We start from the raw sequence: 10,071 nt of genomic DNA on the forward strand, positions 1-10,071 counted from the left end.
ATAAATATAATGTTACATATTGGTTCTATATAGAGAGCACTATATTTAAAAAATAGGGAATATTTTCTAAGTATATTTGAAAGCATATAATGTATGCTTTATATGTATTTATATTATACTTGTAATGGTTCATATACATTATCTGTATATGAACAGATATATTTTATGTATCTGTTTTATATATTCATGTGGGCTTATGTGTACTATTTTACATTCAGTGCTATTTATTTTCATATTTCATAGATAATTATGTATGACTAAAAGCTAAATAAATATATATGACAGTGTTATATGTGAAATATACATGCTGTTTACACATAGTGTATTTGGTGCATGTACCAGCACTTTTTAGTAAAGCTGTTATTTATTGAATGTTAAAAACACAGAGTTTTTTGCATCCAAGTCCAGGCTGAGGGAGTACCTTCCCAGCTAAGAATGTGCTATGGCACAGTCCATAAATATAGGACACTTTGTATTAGGATTATGACCTATTTGCTATGGAACATGTGTCTCAATACATATATTTTGGTTTTGCCAAGTCAGTGTTACTCGGGGACAGTGTGCATGGGGTGTTCTGGGTGGCTGGAGCAGCTCCAGTCCCCGGGAAGGGCTGGGTGGCTGTGGGGACAGGCCTGGCCTGGCTTGGACTGAGGCTGAGGGCTCAGGGCTGAGGCTCAGGGCTGAGGGCTGAGGGCTAAGGCTGAGGGCTGAGGGCTAAGGCTGAGGGCTGAGGGCTAAGGCTGAGGGCTGAGGCTGAGGTTGAGGGCTGAGGGCTGAGGGCTCAGGGCTGAGGCTGAGGGCTGAGGCTGAGGTTGAGGGCTGAGGGCTGAGGCTGAGGGCTCAGGGCTGAGGCTGAGGGCTGAGGGCTGAGGGCTAAGGCTGAGGGCTGAGGGCTAAGGCTGAGGGCTGAGGGCTGAGGCTGAGGTTGAGGGCTGAGGGCTGAGGCTGAGGGCTCAGGGCTGAGGCTGAGGGCTGAGGGCTGAGGGCTAAGGCTGAGGGCTGAGGGCTGAGGCTGAGGGCTGAGGGCTAAGGCTGAGGGCTGAGGCTGAGGCTGAGGGCTGAGGGCTGAGGCTGAGGGCTGAGGGCTGAGGGCTGAGGTTGAGGGCTGAGGGCTGAGGCTGAGGGCTGAGGGCTAAGGCTGAGGGCTAAGGCTGAGGGCTGAGGGCTAAGGCTGAGGGCTGAGGCTGAGGTTGAGGGCTGAGGGCTGAGGGCTGAGGTTGAGGGCTGAGGGCTGAGGTTGAGGGCTGAGGGCTGAGGCTGAGGGCTGAGGGCTAAGGCTGAGGGCTGAGGGCTGAGGCTGAGGGCTGAGGGCTGAGGGCTGAGGGCTAAGGCTGAGGGCTGAGGCTGAGGTTGAGGGCTGAGGCTGAGGTTGAGGGCTGAGGGCTGAGGCTGAGGGCTCAGGGCTGAGGCTGAGGGCTGAGGGCTAAGGCTGAGGGCTGAGGCTGAGGTTGAGGGCTGAGGGCTGAGGCTGAGGTTGAGGGCTGAGGGCTGAGGCTGAGGGCTGAGGCTGAGGGCTGAGGGCTAAGGCTGAGGGCTGAGGCTGAGGTTGAGGGCTGAGGGCTGAGGGCTCAGGGCTGAGGCTGAGGGCTGAGGGCTAAGGCTGAGGGCTGAGGCTGAGGGCTCAGGGCTGAGGGCTGAGGGCTGAGGGCTGAGGGCTAAGGCTGAGGGCTGAGGGCTAAGGCTGAGGGCTGAGGGCTGAGGCTGAGGTTGAGGGCTGAGGGCTGAGGCTGAGGGCTCAGGGCTGAGGCTGAGGGCTGAGGGCTGAGGGCTAAGGCTGAGGGCTGAGGGCTGAGGCTGAGGGCTGAGGGCTGAGGCTGAGGGCTGAGGGCTAAGGCTGAGGGCTGAGGCTGAGGCTGAGGGCTGAGGGCTGAGGCTGAGGGCTGAGGGCTGAGGGCTGAGGTTGAGGGCTGAGGGCTGAGGCTGAGGGCTGAGGGCTAAGGCTGAGGGCTAAGGCTGAGGGCTGAGGGCTAAGGCTGAGGGCTGAGGCTGAGGTTGAGGGCTGAGGGCTGAGGGCTGAGGTTGAGGGCTGAGGGCTGAGGTTGAGGGCTGAGGGCTGAGGCTGAGGGCTGAGGGCTAAGGCTGAGGGCTGAGGGCTGAGGGCTGAGGGCTGAGGGCTAAGGCTGAGGGCTGAGGCTGAGGTTGAGGGCTGAGGTTGAGGGCTGAGGGCTGAGGCTGAGGGCTCAGGGCTGAGGCTGAGGGCTGAGGGCTAAGGCTGAGGGCTGAGGCTGAGGTTGAGGGCTGAGGGCTGAGGCTGAGGTTGAGGGCTGAGGGCTGAGGCTGAGGGCTGAGGCTGAGGGCTGAGGGCTAAGGCTGAGGGCTGAGGGCTAAGGCTGAGGGCTGAGGGCTGAGGTTGAGGGCTGAGGGCTGAGGGCTCAGGGCTGAGGCTGAGGGCTGAGGCTGAGGGCTGAGGGCTAAGGCTGAGGGCTGAGGGCTAAGGCTGAGGGCTGAGGGCTGAGGTTGAGGGCTGAGGCTGAGGGCTGAGGCTGAGGGCTGAGGCTGAGGGCTGAGGCTGAGGCTGAGGGCAGCAGGGCTGGGGGGATAAGCTCTGCTAATCCTGTCCTGCTGTGGCTGCTCCGGCTGTGCTGCTGCCGCCGCGGGGCCTTCGGCAACATCTGCTGCTCACAAGTGACAGTGTTACATATTTACCCTCAAAAAACCAGAAAAACACCAATAAAAACAGGCTCTGGTGGTGTGGGGAAGGCTGAATCCACTGATGCCGGGAGCTTCACCCCAGGGTGTTGGCTGCCCTGGCCACGCCATGTCCCATCCTGCTGTGGCTCACCTGTGTGGGTGTTAAAGAGGTCAGTAGAGGACGAGGGAAAAGCAGCTGAAAGCAGCCATGTCTGAAGGATCTGAAGGGTTCTGGCTGCCCGTGGTACAGAGGCTGTTTGAGAGCAGGGGTGAGCCACAGTGCATGTGGAAGTTAAAATCCAGATATGAGGGCCCTGGGACTGAGGTCTCTTCCTTCTGCCCAGCTAATCCACTCCTATGGGAAGTGGTCTCACCTTCTCTTTCAGGCAGTGTCAGCTATTTCTTGAGTGTCAGGAGATACCTGAGCTGCAAGAGCACTTTGAGCTGCAAAAATCATCTCTGGCTTTTTTCTTCTGCAATTCAAATGTCCTAAGCATCTTTCAACAGTATCACTGCAGGTCACACCACCCTCTACACATCAGGAGACTCCAGAGGAGACCAGATCTGCAACAGGAGGTGCTTGGGGTGAGACCACCTCTTGTGTCCTGAATGTCTGTGGTCATCTGTCACCACGTCCTGCCCTGTGGAGTGGATGTGCTGGTTTTGGCTCGGCTAGAGTTAATTTTCTTCACAGTAGCTGGTCTGGGGCTGTGTTCTGGATTTGTGCTGAACACAGGGTTGATCATGTAGTGATGTTTTTGTTATTGCTGAGCAGGACTTACACATATCTGAGGCCATTCCAGCTTTTCCTATGGCCATGCTGGTGAGGAAGCTGGGTGTACAGGGGAGGCTGGGAGGAAACACAGCCAGGACAGGTGACCCAAACTGACCAAAGGGATATTCCAAACCATATGCTCATGCTCAATAAATAAAGTGGAGGGAAGAAGGAGGAAGGGGGAGATGTTTAGAGTGATGGTGTTTGTTTTTCCAAGTAACTGTTTTGTGTGATGGAACCATGTTCCTGCTCTCCTGGAGATGGCTGAACACCTGGCTGCCTATTGGAAACAGTGAATTAATTCTTGGTTTTACTTTGCTTGTGTAATTGGCTTTTGCTTTCCATTTAAAATTGTCTCTGTCTCAATCCACAAGTTTTCTGGCTTTTACCCTTCTAATCCTCTCCCTCATGCTGCTGGTGGGGGAGTAGTGAGCAGGTGCCTGGGGCTTGGTTGCTGTCTGGGGTGAAACCATGACAGTGGGTTCAGCCAGGCAGATCCATGTTACTGAAAATATTGTCACATGTCACTGTCACTGAAAATACACATCATAAAAAATGTGGATCACTTGGAAACTCTGAAGTGCAGTAGGGTCTGGTCTGCAGAAGGGGATGAAGAGAGAAATGAGTGCTAGGGAAGGCAGATGCAAAGTTTAATTTCTCCTGTTTCTTAAAAAGCCATTGTGATCTGTCACAATAACCCACAAACACCATCAGCCCTTGTGAGCAGCCAGGGAGCTGCAACAGGCAGTCAGATGCTGACTGAGAGCACTGTGTCAGACCAGGACTCAGTGAGAGCTACAGGTTCAACAGAGCAGGTGGTGTGTTAAAACCTTTAGAGATTTGAACATGCTGTGGCAGGAGAGCTGCCACCACTGGCACTGCAGTGCAGCCTGACTCAATGGTAAAAAATTTTATGACTGAAAAAACCCAACAAAAAAGCCCAGAGTGAAGCTCACTGTGCAGGCATACAGGTGCAGAGTCAGAGTTGGCCAGGCTGGACCCACTGCAGGTACTGATGTTGTAGAAATGGTGTCAGAGAAAGAAATTGGAGATACTGCTCCAGAGCACAGACCCTTTTCCTGCAGGCCAAAATAGATCCTGTCATGGCTGAGCTCCTCCTCCTGCTGGGCACAGTAGCAATGGTCTGCAAGGAGCAGGTCAATGAGGGGTGGCTTTCTTGAGGGCATCTCGAACAGCGTGCTTCCACACTGGTGTGTTGCAGGGCAGCAGCCACCTTTATTTACTTCAGCCTTTACTTAGCAGCTACCACAGGTGCTTGAACACTGCCCTCAGTCCTCCACAGACCATTGGTATGCAGGGGTTAGTGAGCAGGGCCAAACCCATGTGCTGGCCTGGGAAGGTGCAGGGATTTGTAAAGGAACTGGTGGAGGCATCACCCTCAGTTTTTGCCCAAAGCTGGTACACCTGTATCCAATCATGGCTCTGTGTTTACAGATCTGGGAATCAGCAGCAGAGGGATTAAAAGCAGCATGTTTAGCTGTGAAAGAACATCCCCACCCTACACCAATGTGGTGGCTTGTGTGGGTCCCTTGCTGCAGCATGTCCGTCACAGCTGGCAACTGCGGAAGCCAGCTGCATGAGCTGCCTGCTGTGCATGTGTGTGTGCAGACATCAAGTGTTGCACAGACATCAAAGCAGCCCTTTACTTGCCCTCCTGGAGTCCAGCACACAACCCACCTCCTCCACCTTGAACCCCTTCAAGGCTGGGCTCCTCTTGCCAAGGAATGAGTTTTATCTCAGGGCACATGGAACAGCTCAGGGTGGCTCTGCCATTGCCTAGTGCTGGTTGAAGCCAGGGGGAATTCACCACACCACAGTTTCAAAAAACCCCCAAACCCCTGTTTTTTGGGCCAAGCTGATGCAGGGTGGCATTGCAAAGTTGCCACAGGTTGCAGCTGTGGTGGTGCACCCAGTCCTGGTGCTGTCACTCTGCATGGGAGGGTGCTGAGGGCTTTATTCCAGCAGTATGTCAACATCAACCTTTTAGACTCATGCTCAGCACATACAGATACCACAGGGGAAATCTAACCATGCAAATCAGCTCTGGTTGCAAAAATGGGCACTGAGGCTGGGGGTGAAGGGTGCTGCACTGGGCAGTGCAGAACAAAACCTGGCAGCACTGGTTTGCAGAAGGGCCATGGGTGATGCTGTGACGTGGGTTCCCACAGGTAAGTGGACATCGGCAGAATTATTGACGTGGTCATCAATAATTCATATCTATACAATATCAATACAATACAATATCAATGTATGCATTAAAGGATGCATTTCCCATATGAGAATAAAGACAGAAACCTTTATTCAGAGCAAACTCTGGTCAGCAAACCCTCATTTGCCACACCTCAAAGGATCCTGCCCATGCAGGACTCCGGCCATTCCAGGTGTGCTCCCACCATCTGAGGTGGGAGAGGTAGGGAACCCATGTTTGGCTGTGGCAGCCTGTGCTCTCAAACCTCAGAAACATACCCATTCCTCTTACCTAAAAAGTGATCCAGGTGACAGATACTTCCTGAAAGAGGCAGATCTGGTGGCCTCCATGCCCCTGACATTCCCAGTGTGCTGTGGCTCACAGTGCTGTGGGAGGTTTTGCCATTTGGGAAAGCCATGCAGTGATGATGAATGGCATCTCACCTTGAGGTCAGTGAGTCATGGTAGAGCCCAAGCTTTATTGTACTACACCTCTTGTCCCTGAAAGTAGCAACTCACTGACTGAGAGCAAATGCCAGAAATAAGCTTGGCTCGCTGGCCTGTGTATTCCAGGGATGACTTAGGGGAACTGGTTTTACCCTGGGACTCTCTGGATGCTTGGAGGTGTCCTGTGGAGCCTCATCTTTCAAAAAATTCAGTAGCTCTACCCTGGATCAGGCCTTCCTTTGTCCTTAGGCATGGGAGGGAACTCTCATGCCCCTGCCCAGTAGCCTCCCGGAGACTTCCTGGTAGATCTGGGTCCTTTGAGGTACCCAACAGTGAATTCCTTTGGGATCCTTTTGGAAGAGGGATGTCACACAGACACCAATGGCACAAATGCCTCTCACCATGGAATCCTGATGTGAGCATTACCCAGGCCTGGACTGAGCACAGGTCTAACAGCAACAGCGGCACCCGGCGATGTCTGCTCTTCTTCTCATCTTCAAAGCATTTTCTGCCGGGAATTAATCCTCATACCAGGCAGGCAAGTCTCATGACTCTCGCTCCACAGAGAGGCAGAGTAAATGATGTGATGAAGGGTGAATCAGGTCACAGCTGCGATGAAATCACAGCAGTTCCTGCCTGCCCATCCTGTGACCATTAGCCCTTATGTACTCATCCAGGAGGTAGCTAGCATGCAAGGATGTGCAGAAGCCAGCCTCTCCTCTCCAAGCAAGTTGCACAGCCTGCAGGGAGGGGCTGGGCCATGACTCACCTTTGAAAGCAGGTTCCAGTGTTAGATGAGGTCGAGGAGTCGCTGAGTGCATCCTCCAGTGACTCACTCCAAGGGTCTGGCAGTACAAAGACATCCAGTAAAGGATGCTGAAGGGCTGAGGGAGGCAGCTCTGGGCAAGGTGAGAATGCCAAACCTTTTCTTTGTTGCCTTTGAAAGTCTGAGCTTAAAATTTTAACTCTCTGGGTGGGATCTAGGCCGCTGATATTGGGGTGAGAGGGCCATTTGTGTTAGTCACTAGTGGGAACCTAAGCCAGGACACTGGCCCCAAGGGCAGCCTGCTGCTGCTGTACCTTGAGTGAGTTACCTGATCTCAGGGGGAGAAGCCTGCTCCACACTGAAATGGGAGCAGTGCTGAGCAGCAGCTCCTTGGGAACCGGAGGGAGAGGAAGGAATACAGTTTCCTGGGCAAATACTTGTAAGAGGGTTTGGTGTGAAAATAAAGAACATTTAGGAGAAGTAAAATGATGCTTCTCTGAACCTCGGTTCACAGGAATGTACTCCTAAACACACGGTGATGTGCTTAGGATAGACAATAGAGAGGAGAAAGCCACAATAGTACTGGCAGTTCCCCATGCACAAAAGACAAACAGTGGGGTGTTGTCTGAGAGCCAACTTCTCTGTTTGTTGTATGCAACGGGCCAGCCCATCCTCCCTTTTCCCCGTGCTGTAGGTAGACCTGAAGGAGGCAGGAGGCTGGCAGCAAATTAATGTCACCAAACCAACTGAGAAGAGGAGCAGCCTGAGGGACTTGTATCTTGTCAATCTGGGAATTATTCCTTGCTTATAGTAAACTGTGCATGATGTAGCTGACAACAGGCTTTGGGATATGATTTCATAGAAAATATATATTTTTCCATGTGAAAGAGTGTCTCCACCCCCTGTTCACTGTATTAAGTCCAGAATTTTGCAGTCAGGAGCTGTTAGTAGCGGACATTCAGTTCCACAATGCAGAGGATATGGAGTACAGAGCTCCAGCAGGCAAGAGGCCAGTGGCATCTGAACCAGTGTGGCAACAGTCCTGCAGGATGCAGGTTTCTCTGTGGGACAGCCACAAAGCAAGCCAAGAGCTGGATCAGCATCAGGGCCTCCTCAAGGTCCACAGCAGTGTGTGTGGTGCACTGCCAGTGGTGGGAAAAGCAGAAGGCACTGAAAGGCACTAAGCTTGAGGCTATCACACCTGCAGAGATCAAGTCAGCAGGGGAGTTGGCTTGGCCAGGCTTTGTAGTGCAGGTGAGGGTTGATCTCCTAGAATAAACAATGTAATTATCCTGGGGACATCAAACAGTGGCCATGCCTTTTATCTCTTCTGTCCTCTCTGTGGCAGATCAGGGCTGTGGCTCTTACAATAAGTCTGAAGTTTGCTCTTGGTGTTGCAGTGTTTTCTGTGGCTTTTGTGGCCCCTGTGTAACAAGCATTGCTGCCTAGTTGGCCACAGCCTCAGTGCACCCAATTTTGGTGCACCCAAATTCTCAATTTTTTACCCCAACTGCTTCTATTCTCTGGATGCCTGTTGCAGGGAGGTGGTTAATGTCAAGCACTCCCTTTTGCAGCCTTGTTGCATCTTCATTTTCCTGTCTCTTAAAGTGATTTGGAGATTTCTCAGGTAGAAAGATGGTGCAAACCAAGGGCAAGCCTGCTAGAGAGGACAGATGTCCCTGGAAGGGAAGGTAGGAACACAGATGGAGGGAATGGAGTGTGAAATTTCCACCCTTCTGTCCCTCCAGCAGCTTGCAGAAAGCAGCTGTTTCCATCGTGGGAAGATGCATCCCTGGGCAGGGCAGTTTCTGAAGGTGAGAGGTGGCCCCAGGCGAGACCTGGGAAAGTGCCAGGGCATTACAGGCATGCTGCCTGTTCCAGTTCTCCATTTAACATCATGAGGGAGAAAATCCAAAATCCCCTTTCTTTTAGACCACACAGCACATTTACCCTCCCTCACAGGCTCTGGAAAGAGCTGTTTCTCTCACTGTGCAAGTGCACATTTCGTGGTCATGCTACAGAAAGCGGTGTGGGGGAAGCAGCCCAAGAAGCTGTTCCTGGCTGGCTTTGAAGGTGCCCCTTAGCTGACCCTCTTGCCCCTTAGATGTTTCTAACCCAGAACTACCTGTTTTACAGACCAGGTCATTTTCCATGTGTGAGAAAGCCCTCTCCTGCACCAGCAGGTGCTTCCATGAAAGCCAGAGTGTAACTGCTAAGTCTCAATGAAGACCCCGCAGGAGTTTGGATGCTCACCTCCATTTTGGCAGAAAGTTCCAGCCTGGATTGCTCTACATTTTGCTTGCCTCAACACCACCTGGGCAGTGTCAGTGGGACACAGTGAGCATCCCTGCCTGAGAGAGGAGCTCTGAATAAAGCTGCTCTGAAGTAGTTGCATCTCATGGGTGGCCAGTGCCCGGTGCAGCCTCAGGAGCTGGTTGCAAGGAGCAGCAGGGTGATTTGCTGTGTAAAAACCCTGTGGTTATTAGAGAGTTCCGATCCTCCACGTTGTTGGTAGGATACACAACTTTTCCTAAACACAGCCTGTCCAGCCACATTCCTGAAGAACACATTCCTTGCCAGCAAAGCTCACCCAGAGTGTGTCCAGGAATAGCACTGCAGCTTCATGTGGGACCTCTCCCAAATACATCTTTAATTGAATGGGGCCACTTGGCCCATGTGCTTGAACTCAGACCAGGACCAGTATTGTAATTACTGGTCTTCTTGCCATTTCCTACCCAAGGCCATCTATTTTTTATCTCTCACATCTATGACTTATAAGCACCACTATTTCAGCTTTGTTTTCTGTATCACTGCCCTATTTTCGGCTGCCCCTTGGGCAGCATGGGTGCCAGTGACCAGGGACACTGGTGGAGTCACCTTCTTGAGTTCATATAGTTAAGGCTTGTTGTTGTGCAGCCAGAGGTACTAATTTCTGTCTCTGAAGCCACATAGCTGAGATTCAGTTGGCTGTTCGTAGCCACAAAGAATGCTTTCCTGGAAGGAGAGTTGCTGGCTCTCTGATTTTTATCATAAGCCCTGTGATAGCTGGCTTTCTCTTGACAGCACCAATATCTGGAGCATAGTTTTGGGGTGAGAAGCTCAGCTTTCAGTTAAATCCAGAATGCACATTTGGAGCCCTGACAATTGCAGAGAAGATACAAAGCAACTTCCAAGCATGCTCCCATGACTCAGAAAATGCAAATTACCCCGTATTTTGGTTAAGAAGACAATCAAGAAGGAATAC

This window comes from Molothrus aeneus, chromosome 1 (assembly GCF_037042795.1).
Source record: "Molothrus aeneus isolate 106 chromosome 1, BPBGC_Maene_1.0, whole genome shotgun sequence".
In the NCBI taxonomy this organism is placed as follows: domain Eukaryota; kingdom Metazoa; phylum Chordata; class Aves; order Passeriformes; family Icteridae; genus Molothrus; species Molothrus aeneus.